The sequence below is a fragment of the Lactuca serriola genome, chromosome 5, assembly GCF_051521515.1.
Source record: "Lactuca serriola cultivar US96UC23 chromosome 5, Lser_US96UC23_V15, whole genome shotgun sequence".
Lineage (NCBI taxonomy): Eukaryota > Viridiplantae > Streptophyta > Magnoliopsida > Asterales > Asteraceae > Lactuca > Lactuca serriola.
The window spans coordinates 324,457,206-324,476,630 of record NC_136412.1 but is presented as its reverse complement, the minus strand read 5'-3'; the positions used below and the strand labels follow the sequence as shown (position 1 = coordinate 324,476,630).

The 19,425-nt window shown below is 34.5% G+C and overlaps 1 pseudogene; it reads right to left on the bottom strand.

The window, feature by feature from the left end:
• Positions 1-15,964: 15,964 nt before the first annotated feature.
• LOC145050921 (DNA polymerase delta small subunit-like) lies at positions 15,965-17,689 on the bottom strand (annotated as a pseudogene).
• Positions 17,690-19,425: the final 1,736 nt, after the last annotated feature.

Genomic DNA, 19,425 nt, shown 5'->3' with positions numbered 1-19,425 from the left:
TATTAATATTAATTAGTTATTTAACAAATATGTTAGGTTGCATGCTCCTAGAATTGAATAGTTTTAGATTGCTTGATTTGACGTCATTTCACAACTCTCGTAACCGCTGTAGTGTCGAATCTTTCAGTCGGCAGACGGTTTGATTTTATAGGCATGTAATCGTATTCGTTCGAATAAATCGTTATATTGGTAGAAGTTCTTCCTCAGTTACTAGTAAGGTGAAATGGAAAGGAATCCTAGAAGGAGAGTTTAGGAAGTTTAATATATGCTTGACAGGGCATATATTCCTAAGGTAGAGTAACGGTAAAGATGTAAAGTCATAGTGGAGTCTAGGAAAAACTTGTTGTATTTGGTCATGGGACACATACATACATATGTTTAGTGGTCATTGTGTGTAGTGTCAAAAGTGACTTGGAAACTATGAGACAATTTTTAGGACAAGTATGAGTAGGTGTGAAAGGTAGTAGATGCCTATACTACCCAAAGCATAGGACTTGCACTTGGATCAGGAAGAGTCACAAAGTTTCTAAGGCACTGGTAGTTAGGTAGATAGTATGGCTAACACTATTAATTCATTTTGCGTGATTTCTGTCATTACCTATTGTACGGTGATGTCTATAAGAATGACTCTAAGTTTGGGCCCTGGTGTCCATAAAAGATCGAGTCTGAATAAAGTAGAATTGCGTAAGTGAGTTGGTTCTAAGAACCTTGACCGATGTATAGTAGTACCAAATTTAGAATGAAAAAGGATAATTAGAATGCAACAAGGTAATCATCCCAGAGAAATGAGAAGGGTCCACCAACCAATGTTGTTGCTAATATTTCAACTACTTTAGTAATACCCCCTTATACCAATTAGTTATATATGTGTTAGTGCATTCCTAGACAACATTGTGCTTGTTATGACCTTATCCTGTTTTGGTGGGGATATGCAAGGAGATTACTACAATAGATACGAGTAGTAGTACGATGATAGGAATATAGAAGGTCGTTGAATATGACAACCATGAGTTTTTTTCAAAGTCAAAAGGAACTACAAGTCACATAGGCAAAGACAAGTTAGAATTCGGCTAGTTACAAGCAGCAGCATATGATGGGTCGAACCCAAGTAGGGGAGAATCGACCCCTAAGGAAAAAGTGCAAAAGGTAGTTCGACTTTCGATTTCGACATCAAGATCCAGGAGAGTTGCAACACGAGTAAGAAGAGGTTGTTAGCTTTAATTTTGTTGTATGAGTAACAGAAGAAAGAAGTTTATGTTAGATTATCTATAGGCTATGTGTTTCTTGCTTCTCGAGGAAAGGTTAGTATTTCCTCCCAAGCGTCTGATATGATTTAGGAATTGGAAAAATTCCCAAGTACGAATCAGATAGCCAAGAGAACCAACTCGTTTCATACCTTTACAAATAAGGAATTCGTCCTCGCAGCAAAGGACTAGGAATTCAATAGGTGGTATAGTTTTCCATAGAGAGCGTCAAGTACTCATGGGACACACCGAACTTAGAGATTCAATTTCAACCATATTAAGAATTTAGTTAACCCATGCCAAAGGATTTTAGTAGTAGAATCAACATCAAGGGATAGAGTATTTTCCGTAAGTACGATTAGAGACCCATAGGAGAAGACCATTCGAAAAGGACTATCCCCATTAAGCATATGGTAATACTTCTGTTTTATATAAAGTAGACTACGTGTTTAGTTTAGTTATTCCTTTAATCGATGAGCGTAAGAATTAATATAAAACTAGGATCAAATTTTAACATTTATAGGTTGACATAGGACGACATATGACTTTAGCATCCGTATAGTGTAGATTAAGGACCTAGGATCGATTATAGACTCAAAAGTTAAAAAGAAAAAAATATTGTGATAAGTAAATATTAAGGAAGAATGATGACTAGGTTCCTTTATGACAGTTAGATAATGGTTGTGAGTCTTTAAGACCACCACAAGGTTGATCGTGAGTCTTCAGACCAATGGGATGATGACAAGAGTGAAGGGCGTCAAAATCCCAGTAGTTGGATAAGTGTCACGATGTACCGTGAACGAATTGTGCAAACAATAGTTGTACCTTGATATAGAAAAAGTAGTTAGAGCATTGCAAGAAGGATTCTGGTAACCTAGTGTTCATTATAATCTAGTAGGTTGGAAGATAGGCAGGCCTTATAATGAGTCCGTCACCAATATTAAAGTATTGGTTCCAGTGTTTTCAAGCCAGTAAACCTGTTATACTAGTTTTGATTAAAAATTTAGGATGATGGAACACCTGAACTAGGTAGATAAACCACTTATAATTTAGGTTCGTGAGTATTTTAATGATGTAACATAAGACTTTTAGAGGAATGTTCTGAATAAGTAAATTTCATTAGGATGTCGTAGATACATGTTCCCAATTAATCGCTTTATATCGAGTCGACAGTGCTCTTAGTCAAAAGGAAAAAATCGACATTTCACGTCTGAAGGTAATCATTCGTCGTAAAATATAAATTTTGGAAGTCCATACCGAAGAATTCTTAATTTTGGAAGATTTCGCAAGAAGTTCAGGAGTACATCTAAGATAGAAAATGAAGTTCTACGGCTAAATAAGTACAGATGTACTAATTTGATACAACAACGCTATCTAGATCTTAGGTTGGTCTCGTAAAACCCTAGTATAATAGTATGTAGGCATTATTCTAATGAGAGTTAAGGTGTGTTAGGATTCCGAGGACGAAATCTCTATAAATGGGTGAGAGTTGTAACACCCATTCTGGCCTTACAAGCTATCAGTCATTTAAATAAACTTTTTTAATAGAATACTATTTAGGATAAATAGTCTTGACAAAATTCATAGTAATAGCAAAACCGAGACCGTGCATTTAGAGAATGTTCAAATCTAACTTTATAAGAGAAAATTATGATTTTTAGAAGTTGCAGCATGGTAGTGTGTGACACATAAACCAAAATTAAGATCGGTTTGTAATGTCCCAAAAATAAGACCATAAAATTTTCCATTTTTAGATTAATAAAACATCAGACCATATCGTTGTCATAAAACCAAAGTTATCAAAATGTATCGATACATCATCAACATCAGAGTAAATCATAAAATGTGGAATCGAGTGGTGTGTGCTCCGCAATCATCCTGAGCTCTTCCCTTTAGAACCAGAAGTACCTGAAACATAAACCGAAAAACCGTAAGAACAAAGCTTAGTGAGTTCCCCAAATACCACATATCATACATACACAAATAAACATATAATAGGCCCCGCTCGGCATACATATAAACATATAACATATAAACACATACACATGCATTAATCACAAAGATACATAGCATACAAAATAGTCATCAAGCCCCACATGATAAGCATACGAGTACAAAACACATGCAAGAGTCACGCAGACTTCTAGCATCCTAACATAACAAAATCATGGGTTGGAATTGGTGCCTTCGACCCGCTAAACATGGTGAGGAAACTCACCTTGCACTGTCGAATCTCATAGAAAGAATATCTGTTGTTGGCCCACTAAAATCCCTGGGCTATCAATCACAAAATAATCATCCAATCAATAATTTGATCCCAATCCATAACATTGGGGTAAAAAGACTATTTTACCCCTTCCCTAGTTTGATCCAAGACTAAGGCCCATACCTACAATCAAAAAAGGCCCAATTCCTAATTAATTATCCTAGGCCCAAACATGGCACATTTTTCCAAATTGGGCCCAATCTCTTTCATGGGCGTTTTCCATGAACCCCAAACAAAGCACCAGCCCAAAAGCTTGATGGCCCACAAGGCCCTAAGCATCTAAGCCCAATAATGGCCCAAATCGAATCCCAAACCTTTGAAGCCCAACCTGTTGAGTACACGTATGTATGCACAGTGTACTCGCTTAAGGGCTTGTACGCTAAGCGTACCTGCTTGTATGCCTAACGTACTCCTCCTATATGGTCAACTTCCATTTTCCAGCTCCTAATTGATTAAGACCTCCATCCAAACTCAGATCTGACTTCCTTCAGATGGTTTATCACATACAGTTGCCAACTTTACATGCATGTATGGCTTAAAGAGGTTCTAGAGCTCAAAATAGCTTAATAAATGACTTAATACATGCATGAGACCATAAAAACTATAAAGTTTGCACCTTTAAGCATAAGGAACCCTTCAAACATCCAGATACACAAGATTTAGCTTCTAAAACAGCCTTAACCCATCAAGACCAACCAAAAAATGACAAAGAAGCATAAAACCATAACATGAAAAATATCTAAGCAAGGAGAAGACAATGTATGAACTTTATAACTCAAAAGACTTGCAAAATGAGTGATGATTCTGGATCTCTAAGCTTCACACTAAGCAATGCACCTTCAACCTTCTTCTATCCCTTCAAAATGAGCAAAATAAGCACCAACTTCTTCTCAAGAGCTCAAAGACAAAAAAAAATTAGAGGTAAAGAGGCATGCCCTAGGGACTTAAGGAGTTTATCTAGGTGCAACACCCTAAAATTAGGGTTTCATTAAACACTTGTATACCCAACGTAATCCTCGTACGCCGAGCGTACGAGGCTTCGATCCCGCTATCAATCCCACCTAGTATGCTAAGCTAGGGATGGAAAGGGGGCGGGTTTGGGAAGGGTTTTGGTAATCCCGCCCCCGTCCCCAAATATGAAAATCGTTCCCATCACCGACCCGATTACCAACGGGTACCCGTTTACCAAACATAATCAGGTCTGCGAGTATCCCAACGGGGTAATTGGGATTCCTGTTTAACATTCAAATTAAGAATAATTTTGATTCAATGAGAATATAAAACCATTAGACTTAGTGATGAAAGAATAAATTCATATCAAAAAATAATTTTGATAATTTACAAAACCATTAAGAGCAGACATATTTGTTCTGATACATAAGTGGTTACTAGTGGCACAAAAAACAGTAAAGACACTAGCATTCATAACCCATAATATCACTATTACTCTAAGTACTATGAATAAAAAAAGTCAAAACACTAGCACTACAAATAAACAGGAAGCTATCTCAAGAAATTATCTTTAAATCGTTCACAACAAAGAAGATAACTCAAGGATATATATATATATATATATATATATATATATATATATATATATATATAATCATGTGAACGGTTTCAGGTAACGGGTTTCGGTTTCGGTTTTGATTTTGGGTAATCGGGATGGGTATTTTGTTTACCATCCCCTTAACCAAACCCGCAAAATTTTTCTAAAAGCATACCAAACCCGATCCCGGCCCCGATTAACCGACCCCAAACCCAAACCTAATATGTTGGTTTTCGGTTTTTACCATCGGGTTCAGTTTCTTTGTCATCCCTACGCTAAGCATAGCCAATGGTACGCCATGCGTACTAACCCCAAGGATCAAATTGCAATAATTAAATACAAAGGGGCTAAAAGGGAACATACCCGAATCCAAGTGTTACACGGTTGATTGTTAGGAAAAATAATCTAAATGAGAGTTGAAGATCTCGTCGATACCTATCCATCGATATAAAAATTGCCCAGAATGGATATTGTATGAGAAAGTTATGATTTTATACGGACTTTAACAATCTAAGCCTATAAAAATACAAGTTTAAAAATAAAGTGAGGATTATCCGACTGAATCTAAATGAAATTTATAGATCTCATCGATAGCTATGCATGGATATAAATAACATCGAAAACGAAGCTCGTATGAAGAAGTTATGAAATTTACAAAATATGCATTTTGCACGGTGCGTGCAGCTTCTAGAAGGTCCAATGTGGAAAACAGGGGTTTTGACACGTGTCAAGCAGCGTATGGATCGACTTTACATTAGTTTATGGCGCATACCTATAGTGTGCGACACGCATCCTTACTATAAATAGATATCTCCGGCTCTCACTCTTTTCTCACAATCTCTTCACTCCAAACTCTCTGGAGACCACCCACCCCTCGAATCCAACCTTTATGAGTTTTTGGAGTACTTTAGCAAAGCTCTGAGGCAATGGGTCGGGAAAATAGAAGTGTTCGGTATCGAATCCCCGCCTGCGATCTTCCTGGTTTTCGCTAGGATCACTGTTAATACTTGTTAGGGGCGTTACCAGCCAGATTGGATCATCAGTAGAATCGACGAGATAACTGCCAATCGTTTGAATAATTGTCCATGTGATCTACCTCACTATAATGTGTATTACAATACATATCAATGTGTGTTAGGATACAAGAGTTAGTAGATTAGAGCTGATGGTATAGTCTCTATGTGTTTAATGTTCATGTAGTCAAAGCTAATATAGTAGAAAGTATAGTCTCTATGTGCCTGTATCAGTAGAGCCTAAGTTGTAGTCTCTATGTGTGTAATATGATTATGTATGTTGGGCGGGCCCCGTCATGTAGATTGGACATGGCTCATTATGTAGTTTGAGTAGGGCTCGTTTATATGTAGGTTGGGCAGGGCCTATTGTGTAGTTCGGGAGGGGCCCAATAAATGTATTATGATATATGGTATTTTGAGGAACTTATTAAGCTTCGTACATATTCATTTGATTATAAATGTTTTTCAGGTACTTCACAGACTCGTAAGAAGGGGAATGTTCGACTGTACGGACGTGCATTCGCATTTTTGCATAATATAATTACAATCTAATATATTTTAATAAATAAAAATGAAAATTTTAGGTTGAAAATGGGGACGTTACACCTCCCCCCCCCCCCCCACACACACACACACACACACCGAAAGAAATAAAAAAAAGAAAAGTGTCTCTATCTTTCTTACGGAATGAATACGATACCAATTGCTTCCTTCTATATTTATGTCTGATTAACAAAAAAAATCCCTAAGGCTAGATATGGCAGATTTGGTCATTCTAGCACTTCTAGTCGTTCCTTACATTTTTCCATTTAAAGTCTAAATAGATTTTTAAATTTTCGTAAATCTTTTTTTATTTTTCCTTAATATTTTTTATTTAGTTATCATAAATCTCTATTGTCTATGTGTGGCGCGCCTCCCAAGTCTCTATATATAGTTGTCGATGTCCTTCTCACTTCCTCGCCATTCACTTCCAAACACTCTCAAAACTTGTCTGCTTCTTAGGTATGATTTTCTTCGGTTTCTTGAATGTTTTAGTTAGGCTCTAGAGTAGCTAGGAGCCCGACATCATAGAGCTTCCGATTTCGGAATTATGTGGTTTTCGCTTATAGAACTCTGTAAGTTAAGATACACTCTATCTTTTCGGTGTAACTTATATTTATGGTCATTAGTCGTTATTATGAACCTATAAATAATATTTATCAGTAAATTCATGTTGTTATACTGATTGATCTACTTACAGGAGATGTGTCTAGAATTGACATGTTGGCTTGGTTGTTGGATTTCAGAAAAGCTATTATGCTGAAATGATCCTGCCTCCCAACTATATTTCCAGGCTGATCCTTACTTGATAGATCTTGATGTAAACATTGGGATTAGTGAGGAATATAGAATATAATTATAGTCACTAGGATTACGAAACTAGACTAAGGCTTAGTACTTTATGCGTCTAGGTCTTTCCAAAGTACGAAACAAAGCGCTGCCGAAATCGTCTGTCGTCCATTTTCATTAAGTGAGTGCATAGTCCCTTTCATGCATATAATTTAATATAAGTGTTGATTAAATACATACATATATATATATATATATATACACACACACACACATATATATATATATATATATATATATACACACACACTAAGGGGTCGTTTGATAGTTACTAACTGGGCTAGAATTGACTGAGTTAGAAGCTGACTCGGTTGGAAGTTCTGACTGAGTTAACTTCCTACTGAAATTTATTGTTTGATTTTTCATCTAATTGACTGTCTAAAATGACTGTGTTACCCTCAAACATTTTTTAATAAAAACATTCAACTTACAGTAAAAAAAATAAAGAAATTAAAGATTTATAACTTTTGTTTGGAAAAAAACCACTCAAACAACATTTTTTATAAAAACATTCCACCTTGCTTGGGTTAAAGATATCTTCTAAAACATAAAAAAAACATACAAGAAAATATACACACAAATCATTCATCTATTTTCATGTGGAAATATAAAAAAAAACTAAGAAATTCATAGCATATAAAACTCATTCTTCTCTGTTTCTGTATTCTGTTTTTACACAAACATACACACATTTTTTGCGTAAACACAAATATATAGCCAAATTCAATGATATTCTTCTTCATTATCACCAATCCAAGATGGAATTTCACCTATTATCCTACAATCAACAAAGAACAAAAATCAAGAAAACAACCAAACACATAATGGTTAAACAAAAATCAAGAAACAAACAAACACAAACATACTAGAAATCCAACCAAAAATCGATACCATCCATAAACAAAGACAAGCATTTGAACAACCGATTTGGAAATCGATTGTGACTCATAATCGTTTTGCAGAGATAGAGAGGAGATGAGATCCGAAACCAACAACAGGAGATGAGATCAGAAACTAACAGGGAAGGGGGCGACGCAGGGAAAAAGGACAACAACAACAATAACAATAAAAAAATCGAGAAAAAGAAGCAAATAACATCATATGAAGCACAAATAGAGCAAAGCAAGTGCACATCAACAACAAAAGGAACAAAAGAAGGAAACCAAAGTAGGAAATCACATAAAAATTCGAAATTTTCAGCAAAAATCGAGCAACAAAAAAATGAGAAAAAAAGGCAAGGAATACTAACTTGGTCAGTAAGCGTCTCCAGTTGAGTGGTTATAGGAAGAAAGCAGTTGAAGAGCAGCAAATCGAAGTTGGGAGGAATGACGTTGCTGCCTTTTTCTGTGGAGGTTGTCACAAAGCGTAGGGAGAAATCGCAAATGGCAAGGCAGCGAACATTTTTGTCCCGGTCCATCAATTGAAAGTGAAGGACCGAATCAGTCCTTTTTCTTAGACCGAGTCCTTGATTTTAAAACGAAATCAAACATGCTAATTGATCTTTTTTGGACCCAGTTAGAAGCAATATCAAACGAGCCCTAAAATAGGTTAGTGTTGACCAAGAATAAAGTTGGTATTAAAAGTTGGCTACGGGAATTGTAATCAAGTATAGGGATAAACTTAGACTCACTGAAGATACGTAGCTTAATTAAGTTTAATATTAGGTAGTCTCATTTGGAGAATGTGTGTAACCTAGGAATAGAGAGTAAGGTTATGTTCCATGACACTATCAGGTGTCGATGTACGGTAGCTCCATACGAGATGACCAGAAATGGTGGGTCCCGATCAGGCAATTGTTAGCGGTATGTCTGGTCACCCCCAGAGTAGGTGACAACACTTGATCTTTCTAGACAATCTTGTGAATTACGTTGCTAGCGTAAGCTCATTACTCACATACATAGATGAAATGGGACACCATATTCATCGACTACTCTGATGGCCCATATACCTTTGTGACTTACACCGTCCAAGGAAGCCCTTAGATGTATAGTCAATCTTAACAATTCATCAGGTGAGATTATTTCTCCCTAATATTCATGATATAGGATCTGTGAGGATCGGTAGGAATGGGTAGTCTAGGATCTGTGAGGATGTGAGGATTGGTAGGAATGGATATGTATGAATCATTATTGTATTGTAGCGGTTGGTTTGCAGGTATGATAATTATGGAATATTATCATATCAATATTGTGGGATTGAAATCCCTATGTATCTCACTAGGTTTCCCCAACCTGACCCACTCAGTTTATATGCATCACATATATCAAGACTCAAGCTAGTGGAACTTGATTAGGATGTTAAGTGATTAAGAGACAACCTACAATAGCATTCAGGATCATCCTTAGGGTTTTAACATTTTGGAAACAAACATTTGTAATTAAAGTGATCTTATGTATCTGTATTAATTATGACATCCTCAGGGTTTTAACATTTTGGAAACAAACATTTGTAATTAAAGTGATCTTATTACTAGGATTTTTCCACAATTATAAATAAATGCTTTTAAAAACGTAAAGAAAAGTTTTAATTGGTTCTAAAAATTAGAGGATGTCACATATGAAATGGTCCTCCTAAATTCTAATCTTGAAAATTAGAAGAAAGAAAATAAGATGAAACAGATAAAGGTTCATGTATGGTACTCTCCGATCAGAAAAAAAAAAATAAGAGATGAGATTGTTACTTGTGGGGCAGAGCTAGTGGCTGCAACGATGCTCCGGTAGGGGGAGGTTGGCCGGTGACGAAGTAGGGAGCTTGGTGAGAAGGCTATGGTGTCCGATGAAGAGCGTCAAAGAGAAGAAAGAAAGAGGCGAGGTTTTAGACACATTTGTCTTTCCGGCCCATTCAGCCAGAAAGATATGATTTTGGGACTTTGTGGGAATGACATAGCTTACCGGAAAAGACTTTTTTTTAGTGCAAATTAAACAGTCTTTCCGACTCATTCAGCCAAAAAGATATGTTTGGACCTGGAAAGATGTCTATCAAACATGACTTTAGTTTTAAATTTCCCTTAATTTTATCTCGTTCCTAATTTTATATTATTTGCTTTAATGGGAGAATGTCTTATTTGTGTGATTTTTGTCTTTTTCCTTGTTTAATTAGGAAGGGTATTAATATCAATTTTAATTATACGAAATTTGACAATACTTACAACAAAATCTCCACGTCTATAAGAGGAATTTGTAAATCTTTTCCCTTTAGGTATTTTAAGGAAAATCTTAAGTAAAATCCATAAACTTTGGCCTTATTTATGAAAAAGCTATGACTTTACTTTTTTTAAACAAAACAAGCAATTGTTATATAAAAGGATAAGAAATCGAGAATCATTTACACATGGGAACTGATCCGTACACAATAAATTTTCTCCATACACAACAATTGGTGCTTTAAAATGTTGTATTGTACAACTATATAATGCATGAATTGTTGTGTATAGCAAAAAAACTATTGTATACGAATCACTTACCTTTACACATTCAAAATTTTAGACGGTAATATTTTATCTCAATCGGTAATCTTCAGAGAAAATTCTATATTTTGGTCTCATTGATAATAAAGTTATTGATTTTTTTAAATGAAAAAAAATAAGATAAAGAGTATTATCTTATTGTAACTAGGTTTAAAACCCGTGGAAACCACAGTTGAAAAATAAAATTACTATTCATAATTTGAAATCGGAATGACTAACAAATTAAATTTTATCTATTCAATGAGGCGATGAATTATCCGTTTAATTCAGTTGGTCTAAAAAAATCAATGTCTCTTTCTTTTTAAAAAACATTCAATCAAACCACATTTACATCCTCTTATTGTTGAACATGAGATGCCTAAAAAAACCTGCTTAAATGAATTAAAAGTGAAACATAACTAGATTAGTTTAAAATTTGATAATTGAAGGTTCAGGTGCAACATATTGCGATTACTCCAAAATTTAATAACCAGAGGTTAAAACTATAACATACTGAATTCCAAAATTTGATATGCTTTTTACAAGAATCAAAATTTAATTTGGATAAAACTGAAGCTTCCTACTTATTTTTTATCTAAAAATACAATTCATAACGAACCATTGAAAGTAAGATGCTAAACATAAACCACTCGTGTACTACACAGATGATAACATAATTATAGTCGTAATCGTATATTTGCATTCACTTTTTGTATACAACATTAGATAATATAGCATCTTACTTTGACTTTTATTTCTTGATTAAAAAAATATTGAGTAACACTAATGGATGAAATCTAGCAGCAAAGTACCCGGAGGTAATTACTTATTCATTGAAAATAGACACGTAAATGAAAAAAAAAACATATTAGTAAATCACAACATAAGCCCGTATATTGCTTCAAACTCATGAAAACCATTTGCAGAGGTCTCCTAGAATCTGTAAAAAAAATTGAATGAAATATGTTAAAAATAGTTATTATACGTAAAAAAATTTAAGGGACTGCTTTGCATTAGTCCAACAATATCTTCTTCCAAGAGTTTTGGAGCAATTACCTGCAAGTAAAACGGGTTCAAGGCGCCACTTTTAGAAACGAAAATAGTCACAACACATACATAACATAAGAGCCATTTACTTGAGCTTAACCATGGCAAAAAAAAAATAACAATTGAATTCGAGTCAAAATAGCGGACGAAGCGGCTTTTTGGAGCAACACCATCTACACTGATCGTGTAGTTGCCTACACCAAAGAGCTAAAGATGACTTATGAAGGTATTCATTCTATGTAATAGCAACATCTCAGTCAAAAAACTAAAAATAGTTACAAGTTATTTTCAGGAAAAAGCATGATTTTATCCAATAGGATAAAACCGAAATAAGATTGCCAGTCATTTGAAAATATACCAGGCACTGCTAGTTCTTATATCACCATAGAATACTCACAAGGACATTTTGGACATTTTGGCTCAATTTAAATCCTGCCAACTTATTGTGCTCTCAATATCTGCAATGATGGAACAAACGATCAAGTAATTAAAAAGTTATTTAATCCACAACATAATAAGTAAAAAATTGAACAAAACTTGATTTCAATTAAAATAATTCACAATATGAAGGTGTGATTTCTGTTGGGTATTAGGGGTGGGGCTGCTAGGTGATAGGTCAAAAAAACTAAGCATACACATCGAGCATTTGGGTGTGTCTGGTCAAGTATAAGGAAACATGGATTCATTGATATGAAGCGGTAATACATGGGTATTGTGACCCGTGTCCTGTGTGGGTTGCAACAAAAGGGAAAAGAAGATGAAAAAGGATTCATTATGTTACATGATGTGGTGAGAATAAATGTTGCAAGCTAAGCACACCTGAGAGATAAACTATACCGGTTTCTTCTTTAGATTTCTTTTCAACTATATCTCTAGAATGATTTTCCAATTCTGAAAGGAAATCTTTTTGGAGTCTTCTTTCAATATATAGTCAGAAAGTGTATGTTTGAGTCTCAAGTTATGCTCCCTTTACTTTTGACTGCAGAAACACCCATATAATCTGAGTATTTAATAAAAAATATCAAATCATATAACCAATACCAATTGATAAAAGAGATAATAAAAGAGCATGGTAATAAGGTAATAGGATTGTGTTTTCAACATCAATTGGGAACAGTTTACACCTTATAACCAATAGAATTGTGTTTTCAACATCAATTACTAACAAAGAAGCCATTAACTGAAAAAGAATGGGCAACAATACCAGCAATCAAACTACCACCTCCCACAGGAACAAATATGGCTTGAACTTGACCTTGCATTTGGCACACAATCTCTATTCAAACAAACATATAAATACCAACTCAAAGACTTGTTTAATAGGTACACAACAAAAATTAAAATTGAATTTTAAATTATATAGCAGAAATCAATACACAATATATCATAAACTAATTGGTAGATTAGGGTTTTTTCACTTGGATAAGAACAATATTGTTACTAGTGTCAATCTCAAATCCTAAGAAAGTCCGGACACTAAGGCTGTGTTTGGCGCGCCACAGCTAGCTGATAAGCTAGCTTATTTTTCGAGCTTTTTTATGTTGTCGTGTTTGGTAAGCTAAAAAGTAGCTGATAAGCTAGCTTATAAGCTAGCTTTTTGAAAAGCTACTTAGACTAGCTTTTTAGGAGTTTTTTTAAAATTTCCCAAATACGCCCCTTAATTAATTATAGAAACACATATTCTTACATCTCCTTTTATGTAATTTTATATATTTCAGCTAACTTTTCAACTAGTTTTACCAAACATTATTTTTTATCAGCTAGTTTTTTAGCTATCAGCTAGCTTTTTATCTAACAGCTAGCTTTTCAGCTAGTCCGCCAAACATAGCCTAAATCAGTTGTGCTGGATTTCAATTTTTGATGCAATTACCAAAACATTACAGAATCCACATAGGTTTGAAGTAAAACCAGTTTGTGTGATCTCAGGAATCAAAATGTTAATAAAACAATGAGGAGAAAAGACGAACCGGAGCCAAAAGAATATAGTTTGAACGAATTTCTTCTTCCTTAGCTTCATAATCCAAAACCCGTCTCTACAAAAGTTAACTTAAGAAGATCATAGTACACGATGTCTGCTACTTGAGGTTTGAAGGAAAAGAACTGATGATTGAGGTTGATTTGGGCCTTAAGAAGGCATAGTAGAAACATGAATTAGGGGGTGTAAGAAGACATAATAGAGAATAGGCAATCAAACATAAAAAATCAAATGCAACGTGGAACAACAGCAACAACAATAAAAGCCAAAAAAAAAGTTGAATTGAAACATGGAGAAGAAGCTTTCAGACCTGAACATGGTGATGAGTCCAAAGATTTCAGTCGCTCTCTCTATCTGCTTTTCAATCGAACACTTATGTGGAGGCGGATTCAATATTGTAAAGCCTAAATCCAAAGAAAGTTTGTGAGGATTAGGGTTTAGATCAAAAGATGTGGAGTGATCTCTTGCTGATTTAATGGGATTACGCTTAATGAGGGTTTGAAGATTATATGATTTACTGATTTTACGGGATTGATTGCAATGGGAATTGAAGAATACACTGAGTTCTAAAACATTTGAGCGGGATCGACAGCATAAGGGCAGAACAGGAATTTCACATACATGATTTGAGCAGGAAAATTAGATGGGAGGGTGCTTAGCTATTTCCACGTGGCAATTTGATACTGTTTTATTAGGGTAGAAGATGTTTTTGTATTCTATCGATCTTAGAAAGAGTATTATATTTACTATAGTCTTATGATATTCTTTATGTCTGACGGATGACTTTATCTTATTTTATTCGCGATGTTAACATAACAACTTATCTTAATGTAGTCTTACTATATCTTTCGTATCTTATATAGGGTTTTGTCTTACTGTAACCTTACTTCATTCTCTTTGCCTATAAATTATAGTATCTTAATGTAATCTTATTATATTCTCTTTGTATAATAGATGATATTTATCTTACTATAATATGATTATATTCTCTTTGTATGATGGTCACTCTTTCTCATAATGTTACCGTATTTTCTCGATTTGACAAATGCTATTACCTTATTACATTCTTATTGCATTCTATTTGTTTGAGAGAATATATTTTCTTACTATAATTTTACTGTAATGTATTTGTGTGATAGATGGTGCAATATCTTAATATAATCGTACTATATTATCTCTATCATTTTATCTTTAAAAAAAGGCATGGCTTTATTGTTATTAAGCGTGAAATATAGGGACTTTTATGAAGATTATCAGCTAAAATCTCAAATGTGTAAACGACTCTTCATTTTATGTAAACAATTGTCGATTTTTTGTCGGTTACTGTTAAAAAAATAAAGTCAAGGATTTTTCATAATTAAGGCAAAAGTTACAAGCTTTTGTAGAGATTTCCAAATTGAACACTTTTAATTAGTAAATGAACTTAATGTTTGGCGGGAAGTTCGTTTATTTAATAAATGAACGAACATGAACACGAATTCTCGTTTGTATAGTTAAACGAACGAAGATAAACAAAGGTCTCGTTCGTTCATTTATGTTCGATGTAGTTTATTTATATTCCTATGTGGTCAATTGTTTTTTTATTACTTTATTATATTGTATGTTCGTTTATGTTCATATATGTTCAATTGTATTTGTTTATTTTTGTTCGTTTAACATGTTCACGAATATAAACAAACGAACATGAATAATATAATTTTTTATATTATATGTTCTTTTATGTTCATATATGTTCAAAATACCTTTTTTTAAATTTCCCATTAGCAGTCATTTTTATTTGGAATGTCAAACAAACAATTTTTAGATTTAACTTAATATGTCAAATATTCTATCTTTTAGAGAAATTAATAACTACGTTACTTTGATTTGAACACATCACCCCACAACTAAAAATTTATCCAACTTGCAATTTTGATTCCAACGATACAAAACAATATCCATAATAACAATACATATCAATCTCTGGAAAAAAAAAAAAAAAAAAAAAACCAACAACAACAACAACAAATATGAAGAACCGTTTGGAGTGATGAAGTTTATATATCAGTCCCGAAACTCGAAGTATGACACTCCAGATTTTTCAGGTTCACCTACAATAATACAATACATCATCCCAAAATCATTACACAAAATAAGAGTATTTGGAATAACCACCATGGGTAAAATCGTCATTTTACCATAACAGCAATGCCCGTCTCACTAAACATCGGAACGCAAATGACTCTCACCACCTGTGATCCTGCTTCAAAGTTTGACCAACATCATACAAGGTCAAAACTCAAAGGTCAATACATGATTTTATTTTTTATTATAAAAAAAAATGAAAAAAAGGGTTTTTTACAAGAACCTTTTACTATGCGAGTTGCATATTTCTCCTGATTACCAACAAAGTAAACATGAGGGCAGCTCTCAATGAAGAATGGGTCCCTATCAGTAAAGGGGTAACACCCTGTAATACAAAGAAACAAAAATAAAATGCTATATAAATATAAAATATAAATACATTTCTATTTCTTGCATTTATAAATTTAAAAAAAAAAAAAGGGGGTACCAAGGGTATTTGGTGCAGTTGGTGCTAGGTGCCTCCACCTCAATGTCCTTTCCATGAATTCCAATTTATCTTTTGCTTCTGAGTATTTTTCAAGATCATCAATATTTTGACCAAATGTTCCAAGAAACCTAAAACAAATCAAACATATTATATTTGAGCATTTTACGTTGATTTTTTTATTCACATTAAAAATAATAATTAATATATCTTACCTCACATTACCTACATCAAAGAGGTGAGGATTAGTGCATGACCTAAATGTGTTATAAGCTGATGATCCACGAAAAAGGCATCTATTCAAAGGTTGTATAGGAATGCTAGAAATAGCAATGTATTTTCATTTCTTTATATAAAGTTTAATATTGTAAATAACTAAATATGAAGAAAAGAAAGTAGGATATGCTATAATAATTAATAAACAAATCTTAAATTTTAAAGTATTACAAAACCTGCTGTGGGAGAGCAAAGTTTGTAGGGTCGTTGTATCCTGGTATGATATCTATGGGTATACCTGCAGCAATCTGCATACAAAATAATTAACATCTAAAAAATGGATTTTAAATTTTTAATAAATTAATTAAAGTACATGAGTCAAAAAGATATCAAGTTCTTTGATTGGCTCATGTAACTTAGATTGGTCCTTGGAAACCAAATTCTACAACCAATGAATTTGGCATATACATGATGATGATGATGATGTCATCACAAGTAATTTTTATGAATTTGGAATTTTTTTTAAAAAAAATTAACTTTATTACCTGACCATTAAGAAGACAATGGTCAATTTTGACAGAATTTCCAGCAACAACCACTTGAACTATTTCAGCTGCTGATTGTTGCTCCTGTTTAAAGCACAGAGAGATAAGATATATAATTAGTTTAAAAAAAATAGTGGGTGTGGGACCTTTTTGTCTCCTAGATGACCAGTAATGTGGTCAACAAGAAGCTGCAGTTGAAGTGGATTAGAAGAACTGCTTCCAACATTTAATCCAGATACCAAGACAACATATTTATCTTCTCCTGTTTACAAAGGGCATAATTGTCAAAACAGAAGAAAATATAATTAAGAGGCATGAATGATGAATATGAGACCTGATTTATTTGGGAGATCCAACTGGGGTGGTAAACCGGCTTCAAGAATATCTTCAACAAGAAAATCACCACTATTGGTTTCTTTTCCATGCAAAGCAACAACATTTCCTATTGGATAACAAACAAAATAAATCAAGATTTAATACAGTTTTGAAGATTTTAAGTATAATGATAAACAGAACCGTAAATTGTATTGTGTTTGTATATATTATTAATATGTATTACATGATATATATATATATATATATATATATATATATATATATATATATATATATATATATATATAGTTACCATCTAAACCCTAAACTATTACTAGTTGTATAATATTCCCTCGCAAGCTAAGGTCGGGTAAGGACCTGTAGCTTGGATCGTAACCCCTCAAATCTCTATGAATATAACGGCTTAGTGAAAATATCAGCAATCTGATCATCAGTGGAGATAAAACGAACTAAGATTTTCTTCACAGCAACCTTCTCTCTCACAACGTGGAAATCAATCTCAACATGCTTTGTGTGGGCATGGAACACAGGATTTGTAGATAGATAAGTAGTACCAAGATTATCACACCACAAGATCGGTGCTTTAATGAACGGAATGCATAACTCTCTTAACAATGCTTCAAGCCAAGTGACTTCAGCAACAAAATCAACTAGAGCTTTGTATTCAGCTTCCGTAGATGACCGAGAGACATTTTTTTGTTTACTTGCTGACCAAGAAACTAAATTTGAACCAAGATATATAGCATATCCCCTTGTGGATTAACGGTCGTCTGGACAGCCAGCCCAATCAGCATCGGAAAAGGCAGTAACCAGAGGGGATTTCGCATCTCCATAGGCATGAATAGTGGTGTTAAGGGAGGGGGTGAGACGGAGACCAAAAGTGCCGGTGCCTTTAAGATACCGGAGAATCCTCTTAACAATAGACAAATGATTGTTAGTCGGAGAATGCATGAACTGACAGACTTTGTTGACGGCATAGGCGATGTCGGGTCTGGATAGAGTGACATATTGCAAGGCTCCAACCACTTGACGATAACGCATAAGATTCTCGAACAAATAGCTGGTGAAAACATCTAAAACCAAGAGCAAGAAGTGCCTGAGATAGCTGGTTAACCAAGCACGTAGGGTCTGCTTGAGACCATACAATGATTTGTGTAGTAAGCAAACATGGTTGGGTTTGTGAAGATCAACAAAACCGGGAGGTTGGCGCAAGTAGACAGTCTCATTAAGCTCATCATGAAGAAAGGCGTTTTTAACATCCAGTTGTCGTAGGGGCCATTTGTTGGACACATCTAGAGAAAGGACAACCCGGACAGTAGTAAACTTGACAACCGGGATGAACGTGTCATGAAAGTCAACCCCGTGTTGCTGATGAAACCCCTTGGCTACTAGACGAGCGTTGCAACATGTTACAGAACCAGTATGATCGCGTTTAATCTTGTAAATCCATTTTCAATCAACAATATTAAGATTAGGAGCATGTGGCACAAGTGTCCATGTTCCATTTCTAATTAGAGCATCATACTCATCAGCCATAACTTTTTGCCAATGCGTACGTTTAGCAGCAGCAGAGAAGGTTGTAGGTTCTTGTTCAGTTTGGGGAGCGGCATGAAATGTAGATGGATCAAACCGGGTTGTCTTCTTCGAGTTTGGACGAAGTGTAGGGGGCGCACCCGAGTTGCAGAGGTCTCAGTTGATGAAGTCGGGACAAACTCGATTGTGGTAGTGTTGCACCAGTTCCGACGAACATAGGTGAAGAGGGGATGGTTTGTGGCAGCAACCAGTGCTGCTGGTAGGATCGTAGCAGGGGCAGGGGAGGGTGTGGGTGTTGTAACCGTGGGTGGGGATGACT